General features: G+C 43.0%; 1 protein-coding gene across 1 annotated transcript in view; it reads left to right on the top strand.

Annotated features, from left to right (window-relative positions):
• Positions 1 to 436: 436 nt before the first annotated feature.
• Positions 437 to 20,715, top strand: part of SAMD8 (sterile alpha motif domain containing 8) — a 63,791-nt gene continuing 43,512 nt past the window's right edge. The window contains exon 1 of the mRNA XM_089682577.1: positions 437 to 567. The gene's annotated coding sequence lies outside the window, so the exon portion shown is untranslated. The remainder of the gene's footprint in view (positions 568 to 20,715) is intronic.

Genomic DNA, 20,715 nt, shown 5'->3' with positions numbered 1-20,715 from the left:
GTACCAATACATTGAGTTCATTGATCAGTAATCAGTCTCGCGTCTATTTCCCGGCACTATCTCCCAGCTAGGGGAAAGGAATCTATACTGTTCTTGGGACTGGAGAGGAAGAGAACCCAGATTACCAAGCAACTCCTTCATGCATAATGGTACATCTTATTAACAGTTTTAATATATATTTGGTTCCTTAGATTCAAACACTAGTATAGAGCTAGGAATAACTTCACGACTGCTCAGAACAAGGTTTGGCTGCTGTGGAAAGCAGTGGAGTCAGGAACATCTAGGATAGGCTATATCAAAACGAGGCTTGGCTTCCTCTCCTCGGAACGAGGCTTGGCTCCCACTACTCGGAACGTGGCTTGGCGCCCACTCCTCGGAACGAGGCTTGGCTCCCACTCCTCGGAACGAGGCTTGGCTCCCACTCCTCGGAACGAGGCTTGGCTCCCACTCCTCGGAACGAGGCTTGGCTCCCTCTCCTCGGAACGAGGCTTGGCTCCTCTCCACCCCGAGGCTTGGCTGCTGTAGAGGAAGAGGCAGCGAAGTGTATCAAGCATGAAAATGAAATAGGTGATGAGTCTGTTTATTGTCTTCCTACTTGTATACAGCAGGAGAAGTACTGTGTGTAGCATAGTATGAGGGCAGTGGCTGCTGTTTCCAGCACATGATTGGCTGTGTGTAGGTGTGAGCCATGTCTGGAGCCTTGTGTATTCTCTGCATGTCTCAGTGTTCCTTTGCAGTGTTTACATCTAGAGCTTTATTATATCAGAGGACTGATAAACTTTGTATGGAGTGAGTGTGGTGTCCGCATACTTCTGGGAGCTCTCCATAGATGAGTACTGTATTCTGGATGAGGCTCTCTGTTGTATAGATGAGTATTCTGGAATAGGTTCTCTGTTGTATAGATGAGTATTCTGGATGAGGCTGTCTGTTCTGTAAATGAGTATTCTGGATGAGGCTCTCTGTTCCATAGATGAGTATTCTGGGTGAGGCTCTCTGTTCCGTAGATGAGTAATCTGGATGAGGCTCTCTGTTCCATAGATGAGTATTCTGGATGAGGCTCTCTGTTCCGTAGATGAGTATTCTGGATGAGGCTCTCTGTTCCGTAGATGAGTATTCTGGATGAGGCTCTCTTTTCCGTAGATGAGTTTTCTGGATGAGGCTCTCTGTTCCGTAGATGAGTATTCTGGATGAGGCTGTCTGTTCCGTAGATGAATATTCTGGATGAGGCTGTCTGTTCCGTAGATGAATTTTCTGGATGAGGCTGTCTGTTCCGTAGATGAGTATTCTGGATGAGGCTCTCTGTTCCATAGATGAGTTTTCTGGATGAGGCTCTCTGTTCCGTAGATGAGTATTCTGGATGAGGCTCTCTGTTCCGTAGATGAGTATTCTGGTATATACTTTCTGTTCCGTAGATGAGTATGCTGGAAGAGGCTCTCTGTTCCATAGATGAGTATTCTGGATGAGGCTCTCTGTTCCATAGATGAGTATTCTGGAATAGGCTCTCTGTTCCATAGATGAGTATTCTGGAATAGGCTCTCTGTTCCATAGATGAGTATTCTGGAATAGGCTCTCTGTTCCATAGATGAGTATTCTGGATGAGGCTGTCTACTCCATAGATGAATATTCTGGATGAGGCTGTCTGTTCCGTAGATGAATATTCTGGATGAGGCTGTCTGTTCCGTAGATGAGTATTCTGGATGAGGCTGTGTGTTCTATTGATGACATGAATGAATATTCTGGATGAGGCTCCCTGTTCCATAGATGAATATTCTGGATGCGGCTCCCTGTTCTGTAGATGATTATTCTGGATGAGGCTCCCTGTTCCTTAGATGATTATTCTGGATGAGGCTCTCTGTTCCGTAGATGAATATTCTGGATGAGGCTCTCCGTTCTGTAGATGAATATTCCGGATGAGGCTCTCCGTTCTGTAGATGAATATTCCGGATGAGGCTCCCTGTTCCATAGATGCCATGAATGAATATTCTGGGTGAGGCTCTCTGTTCCGTAGATGAATATTCTGGATGAGGCTCCCTGTTCCATAGACGAATATTCTGGATTAGGCTCCCTGTTCTATAGATGACATGAATCAATATTCTGGATGAGGCTCCCTGTTCCATAGATGATATGAATGAATATTCTGGATGTGGCTCCCTGTTCCGTAGATGAATATTCTGGATGAGGCTCCCTGTTCCGTAGATGAATATTCTGGATGAGGCTCTCTGTTCCATAGATGATTATTCTGGATGCGGCTCCCTGTTCTGTAGATGATTATTCTGGATGAGGCTCCCTGTTCCATAGATGATTATTCTGGATGCAGCTCCTTGTGAGCAGCAGATGTCAGTGGCACAATTCATATAGATGTAGATATCTTTAGAGCTGACCTTCAGGCAGACATTGGAGTAGAATGTAGAATCCATGGATGTAAACTGTTTGTTGTGTCTTGTGAGCCAGGCATCCCTTGCAGACAGCAAGCTCAGGTGCCACACTCCCAGAGACCTGCCTGCTGACTGGGGGGGAATTAGTATAAGGAGTTGTAGGCGCCCTTTAGAATTCTATCAGGGTGAAGCTCCGGAAGTGTTGGTTTTTGCGCACGATGATGTACATGAATCTGTCCGGACATGTGTGTACTGGGCTCTCCTTTCTCAGTGTTCTCCCTCTACAGCCACTGCACCCATCACACTGACAGGCACATGGTTGAGGACTTTTGTAATGCGTTGGATGGATCCTGAGAAGCCTGCTCCCCATCAGGTATGTTTTACTTTTGATTGACAGTACATGGCAGTGGGCAGATCCATAGCTGCTATTCAAACCAATAGTGGATTTTGAACTTGCCCACCGCTGTGCACGGTCAGTTAAAACTTAAAGTGGAACTTTACCCATAACATCTTTATAAAGTGTAATTTTCTTTATAAAGCAACATAGTTTCCACATTAATAATTATGCTACCAAAAGGAGCATGTGCTTTAAGTTGCCTCCAACATTGTTCTTGTTTCTTCTTGCCAGAGCTGCCACAGTTTGCTGAAGCACAGAGCGCCTGAGCAGCAGTGAATCTTTAGGCTGTCAGATTAGTTTCTACAAATTCAGCACAGTTTTGTAAAATGGAGAGCAATTGAGCATGTGCGGAACAGGGTGAGATGATGTATTATTTGATTTTGAACAGCAGAGATAATGGAGAACCAGTCTCTCAGGGATGGGCTCAGGTGTGTTCGGACTGGAATCTGAACCCACCCGAGCTATCCCTCCAGGAAGCTGTCAAAACTGACAGCCAATAATAGCAGTGGAGGCATCCCCTGACCCACAGCTGTCCATGTACAGGGGATGTGTATACTTACTGCTGCGGGATGAGGAATGTCTCCACTGCCTATGATTGACTGTTGGCTTTCAGAGCTTCCTGGAGGGACAGATTGGGCAGGTCCAGACACACCTGAGCTCATCCCTATACCCCAGCAAGCTCTTCCCACCCATTGACAAGTAATTTCCCAAATATGGGCACTGCCGTACTTGGGTAATGACATCACCACTATGCCTGGTCCCGGGAATAGAGCACTGTGCGGGAAACTGACACATTCATAACAACTTTCCACAACAGACCACCCAACGACCATCAGTTTCCTAATCTGAAAACTGGCAGTATATTTAATAGGAATATAAACAGCCATGGACTTTGGGGGTGTTTTGATGTCGTGATTCCACAGGTGGTGGGTGGTATTTTCATCTGTGGAATTACTGGACACAAAAGGGCAGATGAGTGAACAACTGTTGACAGTAGGTAGGTATCAACAAAAAGGCTTAGGTCCTGTGGACATGGTTTTTCTTCATGGCAAGACTTCATTTTTCCCCATACAGATCAAGAGGATTGTGAAAGCAGCTTGGTGCTGCTTAGATGGTAAACTGCAGGTTATATGCACTTCTGAAGGAAGTTTGATGAAACTCTGAACTAATCTTAAAAACAAGCTGAATGCACCTTTGACCATTTGACCATCCACACAAGTTCATAGACTAACATCACACTGACACCGCTTGTCGGAAACATAATCCGCAAAGAACAACTCCAATTAGATAATGCTTTCCTGCTGGCCAGAACCCTGCAGAAACGTGATTGCTAGTAAGAGGGCAGCAATAGGGTGACATCCTGCTGGTCTGGCCAGTGAGCGAGGGACTTCATTGGAAAAGGTTAGTGAACACTGTGGGGGAGATTTACTAAAACTAGTGCACTCAAAATCAGGTACAGCTGTGCGAGGTAGCCACTCAGCTTCTAATGCCGGCCATACATGGGTCGATTTTCGAGTGATTTTTTTTTTTTTTTTTTAAATCGGACCTAAGAATAATCGGACGATTTTCGCTCTGTTAGTGGCCAATGGCACAAGCCGATTTTTGTGGTTCCTCCCCATTTCGTTTATCGGGCATGCTGGAACATTTGTGAAAAACAACAGATTTTCAAAATCATTGGTGGCACCATCAGATTATAGAATGAACAATGTTTTCGATTTTCGATCAAAAAATCATTTGGAATTCGACCTATATATGGCCTGCTTAAGTTCAGAATATTCAGTTAAGCTTTGGCAATAAAACCTGGGTGCTGATTGGTTTCTATGAAGAGCTGCAACAGATGTTCCACTCTCCAGCTTTAGTAAATGACTCCCTGTGAGTCTGTAGCTGAGGATTGGTTGGCCTTACTCTTAACTGGTTTGTGAGTGATTGTGGGACAGGGGTTTACCTGTGTTTTTCAAATGTTTTTTTGTATGTGTAGGAGAACTTTACATTGCAGGGTCTGAATGTCTGTAAAAGTGGTCACTAAGCCCTAATTTATCTTGGTGCTCAACCCCACTCCACTATTTAACAGGCAAATTTCAGAACCTTGGTAGCCATTAAAAGTGCTTACATGGGACTGTTAAAGAGGACCTGTATTGTGGAAGCTGCGTCCAAAAAAAGTGAGCAGAGGGAAAAGGACTAGTCACCGGTATGGCCTGTAGGTCCCCTGCAGCTGGCATTTACCCCCTTCCTAATCTACAGAATGAATGAATCCAAGGCAAGGAGATCCTTGCACTACAAGTCCTCAGGAACAGCTTCCTCCTAAGCAAGGAAAACAGTGAACAGCAAAGGAATGACAATAGCAAATCTTGGGTGCCAAGCAGTCAGAAGTAGCAGTGCTTTAGGTGATCTCATACTGCAAATATACAACTGTTTGTTAATGGAACAGGAGTACCTGGGTACAATCACATGTTGGGAAGAGCACTGCTGTATTTTTTCAAATCCATTTGTAATAGGGGCAGCGCTTAGTGCTGACTTGGACAGCAGTTAAAGCAAAACTCCAAGAAAAAACGTTTTGCTAACTGTTGATGTGTACAGATAAGAAGTTATTCCCCATTCATTTTTTAATTCATGCTGGGCACTGTGTCTATGAGAGCTGTGGCTCTTGTATAGTGAAGGTATCTCGTTGTTTAAATATCCTTTCCTCTCCCCTTGTCTATTTACAAACACCTTTGTATTCTGCTCAGTGAATACAAGATGTTTTGTGAATAGACATTGGGAGAGGAGGGGCAAGTAAACAACAGGATCTTCCCTTGTTCATTCACAGAACACCTTGTATTCTGTTCACAGAATAGAAGGCATTTTGTAAATGGACAAGAGGAGAGGAAAGGGCAGGTGAACAACAAGATACCTTCATTATATCAGAGCTGGAGCTCTCATAGCTTTCATACCCGCAGTGCCGGAAGTTTAGTGCCAGCTGTACTTTCCAGCATGAATTAAGCTAGGATTTCTACCTTAAAGCGGTTCTTCAGTCAAACCTACAAAAAATAAAATTCTGCAGCTACAAAAACTGTAGCTGCTGACTTCTAAAAAAAACAGCCACTCACCTGTCCCACGATCCAGCGGTGTTCTCACTGCTGCTCCTTTCACCAGATGTCCTTGGTCCCTGGTGCCAGCATCCTAAGTGTGGGCACTCAGCTGTGACAGCTTGCAGCTTCACAACCAGGTGCCCACTGAGCATGTGCAAGTAGCATTGTGCCTTGTGAACGGTCCCCTAGGCTTCTGGGACCTGTCACATGTCCCAGAAGACTACTGTGAGGGTGGACGACTTCATTTTCTGATCACCTAGGCGATCGTAGCAGAAGTGGGAGTGGGTACCTGTCAAAATCAGGTGCCCGTCCCCCCCCCCCCCCGCTCCCCAAAAGTGCCAATCCTTAATGGGCAGCCGGAGACGAGGCCTTAAAGCGGAACTTCCCCTTTTGGGTAGAGCTCTGCTTTAACCAGCAGTGATCCAGATCTAGAATTAGCATTATTAGTGGTACCTTCTTTGTATGCAGCAAACATTAGAACAAAAGGTTTTTTTCTGGAGTTCCACTTTAAGGTTCTGTATTCAGTCTAAAGTAGATCTTCACCCTCTCAAACAACATTGACAATTTTCAATCCTTATGCTTCTAGCATTAGTAAATAGATAGAAAGGTATATCATATTCACTTGTTTTAAACTTTGTTTTACATTTCTTTAGTTACTTCCTGGTTTCCATGCCTAGGCAAATGATGGCATACATCCTAGGAGTCTTGGAGGGGTTTTCTCAACTAAGCACACCCGCCTGTCTGCATGCCTGAGCTAAGGGCAGATGGATTCCATGAAGTAAATGCTACATGAATCATCTGCCCTTACTCAAGATGGCCACAGCCAGAAATGCTAGGAGATCTTTCTCAAAGTGATTTCTCAGCAGAGTAAAGCATGGAGACATGGATGGATGAGTGAGTTTGCTTTGAATATTAAAAATTAGGTAAATATAATTTTTGGTTTGTAGAGCTCAGATGCAGTGCAGTACCACTTTAGGCCTAAAGGAGTTTGTTTGACGGTATACACAGTGATCGTACAGCCTACATTTACCAGTCTTAACCAATCAGCTTCTCACTTAAGCTTGTTCAGTTAAGCTTTGACATAAAAAAAAAAAACCTGGAAGCTGATTGGTTTATATGCAGAGCTGCACCAGATTTTGCATTCTCAAGTTTTAGTAAATCAATCCCATTATCTGGATGGGAGCATATGCTGCTCTAAAACCTGGATATAGATCATTCAGCATTGATGGAGCCTTACCAGATTTGCAAGCTGCCCATTCTATGTGCACTAATGCATCCCCTTGCCATCAGAGATGCAGGCTTTTGAACTGTATAAATGCTGATAATCTAGAAGGTCCCTCTCCCTTTTAGTTTGGAGGACATGGCGCCCATGGTTGTCAAAAAGAATGTCAAATTTTGATTAATATGACCACAGAACAGGTTTCCACTTTGCAACAGACCATTAGAAATGAGTTTTGTCCCAGAAAAGATGGTGCCATTTCCGAATCATGTTCAGATATGGCTTTTTCCTTGCATGGTAGAGCTTTACCTTGAATTTTTGGATGGAACATTGAACTGTGAACATGTTCACAGACAGTGATTTCTGAGCCCATGCAGTGATGTCCATCGCAGAATCATGCCTGCTTTTAATGCAGTGCTGTCTGAGGGCCTGAAGATCACAGGCATCCAATATTGCGTTTCGGCCTTTTCCCTTGCCCACAGAGATTTCTTCATATTCTCAGAATCTTTTGATGATATTATGTATTGTAGATGATGATATATTTGAAATTTTTGCAATTTTACTGAAATTGTTCAATTATTTGTAGACACAGCTTTTCACAGATTGGTAAACCTCTGCCCATCTTCTACTCTGACTCTCTAAGATGCCCTTTTTATACCCAGTCATGTTACTGACTTGTTGCCTGACTTGATAACCTAATTAGTTGCAAAATGTTCTTCCAGGTCTTCCTTATTAGTACCACTTACTTTCCCATCTTTTTGTTGCCCTTTCCCAACTTTTTTGAGACATGTTTCTGCCATCAGTTTCAGAATTGCCTTATTTTTTTTCTTAAAATGGTACATTTTGTCAGTTTATACATTTGACGTTTTCTATTGTCAATAAGATATGGGTTTATGAGATTTGCAGATCATTGCATTCTGATTTTATGTACAGTAGAATTTACACCGCGTCCCAACTTCTTTAGAATTGGGGCTGTACATGTAAACAAATTTGTTTTATTTTCTTCAGCGATGTATATTAATTACATTGCTATTTTTACATTTGTAAAAAACAAAAATATATTAATAATTGTTTATATTGGGCCTAAAAAGTGTTTGTAGTAGTTTCCATTCTGGCTTATTTCATAAGACACAGTATTGGATGTGATCCATTGCTGTTTAGTGGACTTTATAGTTGATAGATATTTGCTATTAAAAGATTTCTCTACGGGCAATATGCCTTTGTATAATTATTATTAGGTCTATCAAAAAATGGAGTGCAAATACAGTTTTTGACATTACATATCGTCTGACACATCAAGTCAATTTCTCCACTTTCAATTTCAATTTTTTTTTTTTATTTAATTTTGAGATCTGTTCCTTTACCCCAGATAAGAACCCCTGCTCTAAATGGTAAATCTGATGTGCAACTCGTACTTACTTCTACATGTTCACGTAACAATGATTTAAAAAAGTAGGGCCAAAATTCTTTTGGCCCTATTTGTCCTGTAGGTCACAGGAATGCACTTAGTTCTTCACTCCTGTGACCCGTATCCAGCCAACATCGGACGGAAGATCATTGTTGGCTATCATCAGTGAGGCCGTTGGGGCTCTGGAGAGATCCTGACTAATGTCAGGATCCACCCAAATGCTTGGACTGGCAGCTGGCTCAGCCTCTCAGCGAGCCACTGAGAGCCTGATCCAGTCTCTCTCACCCCCACCACAGCCCAGAGCTCCAGTGAGCACTGGAGGGGTAAAGTGATCATTTAAATGACTGCAATGTGCTCACGGAAGACTGAGAGTGGACTGATCAGATGTCTTTGATCATTCAGTTCTCAATCTTAGAGGAGGCGGGGGACAGATGCAGCATCAATAGGATCCACCTAGGTGAGTATTTATTTTTGATTTTAATTCCCAAACCTCTCTTTTATTTATCCTATGTTTAAAATAAAGTGTTGTCTTATTTAGGGCTCGTGCATATGAGCGTACAATAGTCTGTGTTCAGATCTGTAATGTATATGAATTTGAAAGCAGCAGTATTGTATGCTATGGGGCAATTCACACAGCTCCATTTTGGTTCATAGCATTCAGCTACATAAGCCAAAACTAGAAATCTGCATTCACAGTCTGATTTGGACATGCTGTGCACATGTAAATATTTCTGCTGATGTTTACAAGAATTTCATATAAATGTACCATGCATCAATGCTGTAAATCAGGGGTCTCCAAACTGTTCGAGCAAAGGGCCAGTTTACTGTCCTTCAGACTTTAGAAGGGCCATATTGTGTCCAGTGGAGGTATTAAATGTCCTGGGCCCAGCATTGGTGAGAATAAACATGGCCTCAGGGTTAGTGGTCAGTAGGATGAGGAGTGGTGCCCCATCATTGGTGTCATTGGTAGGAATAGCGCCCCATCATTGGTGTCAGTGGGAGGACTAGCGCCCCATCATTGGTGTCAGTGGGAGGACTTGCGCCCCATCATTGGTGTCAGTGGGAGGAATAGCGCCCCATCATTGGTGTCAGTGGGAGGAATAGCGCCCCATCATTGGTATCAGTGGGAGGAATAGCGCCCCATCATTGTCAGTGGGAAGAATAGCACCCCATTATTGCTGTCAGTGGGAGGAATAGTGCCTCATCATTGGTGTCAGTGGGAGGAATAGCGCCCCATCATTGGTGTCAATGGGAGGAATAGCGCCCCATCATTGGTGTCAGTGGGAGGAATAGCGCCCCATCATTGGTGTCAGTGGGAGGAATAGCGCCCCATCATTGGTGTCAGTGGGAGGAATAGCGCCCCATCATTGTTGTCAGTGGCAGGAATAGTGCCCCATCATTGGTGTTAGTGGGAGGAATAGTGATTCATGTAATTGGGAGGAAAAGTACCCCAAGGGCTGGATAAATGGCTAGCAAAGGACCGCATCCTGCCCTCGGGACACAATTTGGAGACCACTGCTGTAAACAACAACAATGTCCAGGCCCAGACAGCAGCACAGTCCCAGAATGACTGAAGTCCATTCTGCACCAATGCCTCTGCCCATTGCACACTATTGATGTTTACCTGTTGCCCTGAATGTGTCCTTTATAGGGTGGTGGCATAGCGGCTGCATGAACCCGACCTTCAGTCATTGAAGATCATTCTACACCTGCACCACTGCCGCATGAATGGCTCATTGTAGACACCAGTAGTGCAGGCACAGAAGGCATGCATCTCATACAGTGGTAAGCAGGTGTATCTCCATATACGTTCAGATTCAATATTGACAACTGTTTACACCACCAGCAAGGTCCTGGCTGTGTGTATGAGGCCTCATTGCCTTCCTAAAATCTGTGTTTACAAGTCATCTCCAGGGACCAGTAACACACCCCAGGCTTCTGCCCAATAAGAATTCCCTTCTCCTGGCATTGAAAACATTGTAACTCTGTCAAAAATATTTGCTTGCAGTGACCTTGTATCCTGTACATATGTCATCCCGGAGAGGTGCAGTGTTTCCTGGCTCATTATCATCACATGGAATAGGTTCGCATTTTTCTAGCTGTGGCTCTATAGGTAAACCTACACCAATCCTTCAACAAATCCTATTTGCTTCATTTTTTTTTTTTTTATAGCAAATGTGTCTTACATTCTTGGATCTGTTGCTTGTACCTGCAATGGACAAAGCACAGCTGTACTTGTGGACAGGTTTCTTTCATAGGAGATGTCCAGGTTTGCAGATCTTTTGATATTTTTCAGTGCCAACACCTGGCACTGTTCACACTTGATCATAAATCCAAGATTTAAAGTGATGGTAAAGGTTGAAATTTTTTTTCATAACAAAATAGTAAACTTGTAATGCTTTCCTGCCCAGTGCTATGGTTTTACACAGAGCAGCCCCGATCCTCCTCTTCTGGGGTCCACTGCCAGCGCTTTTCCCCTCCGCCAAGTTCCCCCATAGGATGGCGCTTCCAATAGAGGCACTCGTGCATGCTCGATCTCAAGCCGGGCTGTTTGTGTCTATTCAGACACACAGCCTTAGGGCCTTGAGTGGGGGGCTCAGCGTTGCCTCCTGCTCTCTGCTCACAGGTTTTGACTGACAGCAGAAGGAGCCAATTGTTCTTAGCCAAGCCTGTGAGAGCCAGGAGACATGCACAGCGCTGGACCGAGATCGGGCTCAGGTGAGTATTTAGGGGGACTGTGGGGGAGCTACTAATGAAATGTTTTTTACCTTATTGCAGAGAATTCTTTAAAGTAACAAAAACTTTTACCTTTACAACCACTTTAGAGAAGTACAGCCAAAACTCTCTTGGCTGTACTTCTCCTGCGGATCACAAGAGTGCAGTCCTGTGACCTGTTTTCAGCTGACAGCAGGCTGAAGTCGCTCAGTTGGTCCAGGCTGGGGAAAGCTTCTCACTTTAAAGTCAGGTTCCACCCCAGAGTCTGGAGCGGCACCTGGCTCAACCTTTCCTCGATCTCCAGTGAGTGCGGGGGTGTTGGAGCAGAGAGCGGTGACTGACAGTCACGCTCTCTGCTCAGAGCGGCTGTAAGAACACTGTAGTGCGGTTTCCAGTGCAGGCTGCAATTTATGGAAATGTTCAGAAACCTTTTCCCTGCATTTTGCTAGGCACGGCAGCAATTCAAAGTAGAGTGTTCTCTGCCTTTCATCCTATATTCTGGGGTATAGGAGAAGTGAATGGTATTTGTAGTCCCGTCCTAGCATGACAAAGCTGGTCCTTTATAGATACAATAGGTACAGCATGTATAAGTAAATGTAATCCTAGGACAGAAAGCGTGTTATTGACATGTTTACCAGGTGAAAGTAAAGGAAAAAATACCTGAACAAAAAGAAAACCAATGTAGCCACCACATTGAAGGACTGTAAGTTGCAACATTATTATATTTTTGTTGCTTGGTTTAGATACACATTACCACTTTTGAAATGGGGAGTTGTTAATTTTTCATAATCTGCATTTTTTTTACTTCCAGTAAACCTCCAGACAATGAAATACAGTATTTTCTGAAAGCAGAGGCCCTGTCAAATAAATCTTGTCAGCTGTTTGTCAAATGCACATATTTAGGAAAAATACACTAAAATAAATTTTAATGCACACAAACAGAATATAACACCTGATTATTTTGTAAAATATAATAGATGGTGGTGTGTGCAGTAAAGAGATAACATGTCAAGGCTTAAAACTGCATGCACCCATGAAATAGCAGAAGACTATGAGACCCAAGACCCAAAAGGGCATCCCCCCCCCCTAATACTCACCTAAGCCCCCTTTCGATCCAGCGATGTGCACGGAGTCTCGGCTATCCGGGATTACCTCTCCTTATTGGCTGAGACCGCAGCGGGAGAAATTGGCTGATACCGCAGAGAGAGCCATTGGCTGCTGTTAATCACAGCCAGTGAGCCAATGAGAAGGGCTCACTGGCTCACTGGGGGGGCCAGCCGCGGCTTCATGTGGGAATGGACACCCAGAGCAACGGGTGCCCCCAAGCTGCTTGATGTGGGGGCAACCAACAGGAGGGAGGGGCCAGGAGTGCTGGCGGGGGACCTGAGAAGGGGAGGATCCGGGCTGCTCTGTGCAAAACAACTGCACAGAGCAGGTAAATATAGACATGTTTGTTGTTTAAAAAAAATGTAAGGCTTTAGAATCACTTTAACTGTGAATGATGACCCTAGAATGATTGCTTTTATGTGTGGTATGATTGCTGTTTGCCTACATGTGCGCACCTTAAAGAGTTGCTCCAATTTTTGTGAAAAAAACATTCCCTTTGGATGATCTGTGTATATTGCAAGGAGTTTAATAAACTTTGTTGCAGATTCCTACCTTTTGTCATTCTGCAGAAATAACTGTTTGTTTGTCTGCGTCCATGCGCACAGTGAATCTTTATGGGAGTGGTTTCATAATTATCAAAAAGCTGCTGCACCTGCAGAGCTCTAATGAGGAGAGTATCTGGGTCTGCATCCCCTTAGATGTGCTTCCCTTTGGGAGTATCTCACCTAAAATGACATTTTTGTTGCAGAAGATGCTCAAAATCTCATTTGTATCTTAGTGCAGATTTCTGGGAAAATCAGTGAGCCAATCACCCAAGCAGAAAATTACATTTCTGGGGGGTGTTCTGTACACCATCTGTGTACAGAATGCCTCCAGGTTGCCTTTTACAGAAAATGATAGCACTGAAAATTGAAAAGGAAAGGTAAGTTTTAATAACATTCAATCAATGACTTGTGTAGCAATTGTATATCATAAATATATATACATATTATATATGTATGTGTGTGTGTGTGTATATATATATATATGTGTGTGTGTGTGTGTGTGTGTGTGTGTGTATATATATATATATATTAAAATTTTTGTTTGCCATTTACTTTTTTTTTTCCCTGAAAGTGGAGTTACCCTTTAAGTGTTTGCATTGTGGTGTGTGCATGCAACATTAGTACTGTAAAAAAAATTCAGTTATTTTTTTATTTAACTATTTAAACACTCTTTCATTTTTTTTTTCATTTAACTTTAATTGCTGTCACAAGGGGGGGTCATTCAGAAGGGATTCATTCATCACAGAGGATATTGGGGTTCCTCTTAAGAAGAGGAGAACCCAGAAATCTCCACAAGCAGCAGTTGGGGGCAAGAGAATGGTATGTTCAGGATGCTGAAAAAGTTACTGGGTGGCTCTAAAGCTATCCGGATCGTGGAAATTGGGAACCTGCTGGAAAAAAAAACACCACCAAGCTCACAGCTGCAGCTTGTTTTAACCTCTTGAATACTAGGACATTTATAAACATACCTTGGTAGACAAGGGGTTAAACTAACATCCTAATAAATGACACCAAAGGATTCCCTAAAGTCTTACTGTAATTTCCTTGACATGAACACTAACCCAAAAATAACCCTGAGAAAGATTTATCATTGCAGACCTCTGTTACTGAAAATACTTAATGTCTGGCTGTCATCCTTTTCCAATTGTTGTAATGAAGCCTAAGTCATTGACTCAAAACTAGTATGTAAACCAGGAGTTCTGATTTCAATGGCTGCTTGCTTGTTCAAGATCAATGACTTGGAAAATATTAAACCTGAGTAAATATTGAAGTTATCAAATCAAAAGTTATTGTCAGAAGGAGATCAGTGGGGGCAGCCCTCTTTTTTTTCCTCACTGTACAGGTTTTATGTCTCATGCCTAATGATGTTTGAAAGATTTTGGTGCTAAAACTCTTGATCTGCCCTTCTGACTCAGTTGTCCTTTTTTGTAAATATTTGCTATTACCTGGTCTCCATTGCATCTAATTACCTAAATTTCAAAATAACTGTTTAAAAGAGGAGCTTCACCCTATGGGATTAATTTTGCTTTTAACCCTCTCTTACCTCGTCTTCCGCGCGTTGTGCTTTAATAGTTAATAGCCTTCTCATACTCCCTGGAAATCCAGTGCTGTCCTGCTGTGTACCATTCCATGCCACCCTTTCTTTCTTTCTTTACATCATCAGCTGGTTGTTTCTTTCAGGCTCATGCAGCCGGCCCCCGATGACATGCAGCCCCCGATGACATGCTGTCAGGAGGCTCCCAGAGTTAAAGTGTTTCTAAAGGCTCAAGGTTTTTTCCTTCATGCATTCTATGCATGAAGGTAAAAAAACCTTCTGTGCGTAGCAGCCCCCCCAACCCTCCCCGACACCTGAGCCCACTCTTGATCCAGCGATGTCTACGAGAGCCTCCAGGGACTCACTTTTGATTGGCTGAGGCAATCACAGCCAGTGAGTCAATCAGGAGAGGGAGGGGGGGAAAGGCCGAGCTATGGCTTTTCGTGTGAGTGGACACGCAGAGCAGCGGCTCAGGAGCACAGATGCTTGGGTGCCCCCATAGCAAGCTGTTTGCTATGGGGGCATTTGACAGGAGGGAGGGGCCAGGACCGCCAACGGGGGACCTGAGAAGAGGAGGATCCGGGCTGCTCTGTGCAAAACCACTGCACAGAGCAGGGAAGTATGACATGTTTATTATTTTTAAGAAAGAAAAAAAAATCCAGGCTGTAGTATCACTATATATAAATTATATTCCCACCTAGGAGAGAATAAAGGAAGGGGTCAGGCCAATCCCCCCTCCCCCCAATATAAAATGGCTGTTACAAGTTATGGCGTAGGGGGAGGGTTGCAAAGATGTAAAATAGCTTTGGGGAGTGAAGGTCCTCATTAAGGAGTGGAACATAACCTTTTATTATTGCTCGGCATGTATGTACAAGAGTGACTAGAGAGTTAAATGCTTGCAGCTGAGAGAATGCTGGACAAGATCCTTGGCAAGGAAAACTTATTTTTATAGTTTTTTGCCCACAGTGAAGTAAGTGAGTAGTGCCATATGTTCTCAGCCCTGTTTTCTGAGGAGTGCTCAATGTCTATGAAGAATGTTTATTAAGAAATATAAAAGGAGTCTCTTTTGGTATTCATCTAGCTACAACAGTCTCCGGGTTTGCCTTGCCTGTACACATGTAGTCTGTTCTTACCATTGCCTACATGCAATGATGTTAGTCTACTGTACACCACTGTGTCCACGCACACATAGGCTTTTAGCAGAGTTTGGGAGCAGGAGCTTTTAGAGTCTGTAAAATGCTCCTCAGAAGAAATTACATTCAGGAGAGGAGAGTTCTGGTAGAAAACACTTGATGCAACACAACCGTGTGTAAATGTGCAGTAACACTAGGCAGGTTTAGCAGTTAAGTGTTCATTTCAATGGCCAGAATAAATTATTATTCTGACCAAGCAACTGAAGCGCTTGATGCAGCTAAACACGGCTAGAGAGTTGGTTAAGCGTGCCCAGTGTGCATGAATCTTAAGGTGGCTGTAAAGGCTGAAAGTTTTTTTACCTTCAAGCATCTTATGCATAAAGGTAAAAAAACCTTCTGTGTGCAGCATCCCCTCCAGCCCCCCTAATACTCACCTTAGCCCCCTCTCAATCCAGCAATGTGCACCAAAGTCTCTGCTTTCCTAGAATTCCCTCTTCTCATTGGCTGAGATAGAAGCAGGAGCCATTGGCTCAATCACAGCCAGTGAGCCAATGAGAAGAGATGGGGGGCAGGGCCAAGCCATGGCTCTGTGTGTGAAAGGACACACTGAGCAGCGGGTGCCCCCATAGCAAGCTTCTAGCTCTGAGGGCACCCGACAGGAGGGAGGTGCCAGGAGCACGGTGGGGGACCCGAAAAGAGGAGGATCCGGGCTGCTTTGTGCAAAACCACTGCACACAGCAGGTAAGTATAGACGTGTTTTGTTATTTTTTTTTAAAAAAATAAGCATTTAGAATCACTTTAATGATCTTATTAGCAGAGAAATGGACAATTGTAAGTTGCATGTCCTTGGCATTGATACATTACAATAAAATCATGTCTGAAATGAACACCTATGGGATTGTGAGATTGTATCTTAAAGCTACTATTTTGCTTTCATTTCTTTGGTGGTGTGTGTAGCCAGTAATTGCATCGGTGTATTAAACTAGTAAATGATGTATAAGGTTCAGTGTATATTCTTATGAATACAAGTGAGTGTTGGCTATAACATGCACTTGCTAAGCAATGAAGTGATGACAGTATTTGAAATTATTGCTACTTAATGATTAAAGGTTAAAGTTTCTTGCTAACACATCTGACCTGTAATTACTCTTGGCCTCCTCTTAGATAAATAGTAATGGAGATGTAAGTCAGGGTGTGTTTGTAGGCGTGTGACGCGTCCTGCCTTATTCAGGAACACAGTAACTAGATCAAAGTACAAATGCTTTGCACCTATAGCTACCAAGCTCAGTCTTGTAATCGTTTGGCGTCAGTAAAGTAAATGCTGATTGGTTGCTATAGGTTACCTATTTAAAGACGTCCAACAAGATAAGAGTGGAAACAGCAGCCAATCTGGATCTCAGTATCTCCAAAATAGATAAAGCCTAGCACTTTATTAACAGTGGACTTTATCATGAAAATTGGGTTAAATTAAACAGTAACAGAAGATTTATAGCTTCCAGATTACTTCTGTGGGTACACACCATAAGAAAATCAGAAAAAAGATTCCATATGAGGAACGATCGGTCAATTATCTGTTTGTTAGTATAGTGCTTTTGACAGCTGATTCCAGCAGTTCAGACGAAAATAAATGAAGGTGCAAGCTAGAAAATGTTTTATTGTATGTGAACAAAATGTCTGAATTTTGCTAAATGTGTACAGTAATCGTACGGAAATAATTGTATAGAAAAAAATGTGCATGATCAGAAACAAAGAACGATCTGGAAGAAGGTGGAAACAAACATAGAAATCGTACACAAGAAGAACATTTGCCTTTGTCGAGAAGGTTTGTACAAGTTAACATCATTAATAGTTACATCATGATATGCACTGTCCAGGGGCGGTCTGACCATTCGAGCACTCGGGCACTGCCCGAGGGCCCAGGGTCAGTAGGGGGCCCCATGAGATGCCCCTGGTACATTTCATTGGCTTTTCCATAGGCTTTTTTGGGTGTGGGTGATGACACAGGGGCCCCATGATCCCCTATTGCCCGGGGGCCCTATGAGTTGTCAGTCCGCCCCTGGCACTGTCGCGAAAAATCGGACAATCATTTGTCTGATTTTCTCATAGTGCAGAGGTGTGGAAATTTTTGAAAAAACTACTTGTCCAGGGACTAAATCGGGGCCCCAATCTACTTGTCCCTCATGACAATCTACTTGTCCTGAGAAAAAAAGAAATTTTAACCAAAACTGTATTTAAATCTGAGGTGCTGTTAGGAATGTCTGGGGCTTTTAAAAACAAAAGGGGCTTTGCGGCGACCAAAACGTTTAATATTTTTAAAATTAAGCTGTTTTTCTTCTCCTCACCTCCCTGCCTGTCTCCCAGACCCAGAGACTAGCAGGGAGGAGAGAGACCTAGTAGTGTAATGAGCACCGATTGGCTGCTCGTCAGGAAAGTGCATGTCGGACTTATCCTTTATCCCTTTCGCTACCAGAGCTGTTTTTGCAATTTTTGCACACGTTTAAAAAATAATTTAAGGCCTGAAGATGACACAAAACTCCAAAACATGATATATTTTTTGAAATCAGAGACCCTAGAGAATAAAATAGCGGTAGTTTCTATTTTTTATGTCACATGATATTATCACAGAGGTGTAGGAAACACAAAATTTTATTAAAAAAACCACTTAAGTTAATTTTAGGGCACAAAAAGCAATAAATTATAAATTTTTTTGTAAAATATCAAACATGTCAAACCTTACATTTGCGTGCGCTTGGGAAACGGCAACAACCTTAAGTACCCTATATTTTCTATAGGTGATGCTTTTAAAGCCCCTTCTAGGTCATCAGTTTAGTGTTACAGAGGAGGTCTGGTGCTAGAATTATTGCTCTCAATCTGGCGTGCGCAGTGATCTGTAACGTGTATCACAATCGTTTTCATGTGTAGGCGCCCCAACGCGTGCTTTTACGTTTGTACGTGTGTATAAAGTTGGGGGGGGGGGGCCTTGAAAAATTTGGAGGAGTTATATGCTTGGGTGTAAAGTTTATTTCTTTTAAATGAAAAAAACTTTTTTACTTAACTTCTTTTTTTAAATCACGTGATGATTTTTTGGTGACAGGTTCTCTTTTTTGAGACATCCAGGGTCTAAAAGACCTTGCATGTCTCCCCTGTACTCCACTGAATGTAATGCAGTGCACATCGCACCCCATTACATTCTTTCCTGGCCTCGATGGCTGGGAATCTATCGATGGGGAGCTGGAAATGACGTCACATCACTTTCAGGTCAGGACCAGAAGAGGGATGTGTCCGATCTCCTCCTTCCCCTATACTGGCATCCCGGCTTACCGCTGGCACCCACGGAACCAGTCTCGAGCCCGCAGATGGGCAAGTGGAGCCCAGGACATATAACAGGCAGGAGTGGGGGGGCGGCTGGTGATGTGGGCTATGTGGAAGCAATCGGGCGGCAGCGCTGCCATCTGAATGCTTCCACATGACAGGTGCTTGCCCGCAGCAGGGCTAAAGTTAAATAAAGACTACCTGCCCAGCGCCCGGAACTACATGTCCTGGGCATCGGGAGATATAAAATGAACATCCCTGTAGCGTGTTGGAACATGATAATGTCTTCATTGTGTGTATATGCATGTATGTAGATATCATTTAGTGGTGCCGCAGTGACGCAATATATTGGATCAGTTTCCGTCTTAACTACGTTGAACTGTAAGGGCTCAGTGTAGTGTACAGGGCCCTTTAGTTTTTTTTTATAGTTGTTGTTTTTTGTTATGCTAGTGCTGAGCTGCATGCAGACAGCTCATATAAAGTGATTAGATATGTATCGGCTGTACACGCTCATCTGAGTTTGACAGGTATGCAGGGATAGGTGCCTAGACCTGGATACACAGGCTTTGCGTCTTTTTCCATGTGTCCATCCTAGCATACCTGTCAAACACAGCCCTGTTTGGGTGAGTCTGTACAGCCGATGTGTAAAATCAAAGTTAACATGTGGCAATACTTGAAGCTAATCACCCATATGAAGGAAGCCTAAAGCTCCCCATACTATTACAATCAGACTATATTGTCAAATTTAGATTTCCTGAAACTGTGTAAAATGAGGACCTACTTAAACTATTCAGTCTGTACTAGGCACTTGTTCTGCAAAGTTGTTGGTAGATCTAAAGGAGATCTACAGTAAAGTTGTAACTTGTGTGGTAAGCGTTGATATTTAGTTCTGTTTGGTTGTGCTATAGGCCTCATGCTTTACGCCTCTGTACTCGTGTAAATGCCTGTGCTTCTATGCATTGGCTTTTACCTGCATGTATTTATTTATTTTATTTCAGGTACTTACATAGCGCTGTCAACTTACACAGTACTTTACATATATTGTACATTCACATCAGTTCCTAACCCTCAAGGGGTGTACAATTTAAGGTCCCTAACTCACATTCATACATACACATACTAGGGCCAATTCACCTACCAGCATGTCTTTGGAGTGTGGGAGGGCATAATTTCGCAATTGCAACACTTTCACGTTTGATAAACTATGTTTGTACATGCATTGCAACACAGATGTAGAAACGCATCAGTGTAAACACGCATACAGGGTTGTACAGTCATTTTCTTTTATGGTACACCCCACCTGTGGCTCCCTGGCCGCAGGAAAAGAACTTTTTTTTGTTTGTTTTTTTTAATAGTCATAGTTTATGCCCATTTACATCTGCGTGCATGTGGCTGTATTCATAGGTGGTGACTGTATACATAGAGTGGTGACTGTATCTGACTATACATGGCTGGTGACTGATACATATAGTGGTGACTGTATCTGACTAAATCATTTTGGTGTATAAAACATTTGTCACTTTTTTTAAGCTTTGCAAATGCAAAACTATTTTTTTTTTTGCTTTGGCATCTTGCCTCACAGTATGCAATTCTCTTAAATAATATGTAAACCCAACATTTCATATTCCAGATATGTACCTGTTGTCCCATATACTTGTATGAAAAAGTATCCTGTTCTTCGTATTGCTTCCTTTGTGTGAAATCCCTGGTGTTCCTGACAGTCCCTCTCCTTACCTAAAAAAAACTAAACTAAATTAAAAACTGACTAAACTAGGCATGATAGCGCAGTGTGGTCAGTTCTCTGGCTGTGCTGGGAACTCCTCCAATGATCAGACTTGTCCTGGAACGCCCCTGCCCCCTCCCCACACACAGCCATTCACTGCAGAGATTGGTTTACTGCTG

Source organism: Staurois parvus, unplaced genomic scaffold, assembly GCF_062004578.1.
Source record: "Staurois parvus isolate SC_StPar_1 unplaced genomic scaffold, SC_StPar_1.0 ptg000291l, whole genome shotgun sequence".
Lineage (NCBI taxonomy): Eukaryota > Metazoa > Chordata > Amphibia > Anura > Ranidae > Staurois > Staurois parvus.
The sequence above is the reverse complement of the archived record's forward strand: the minus strand, read 5'-3'. Positions and strand labels throughout refer to the sequence as shown.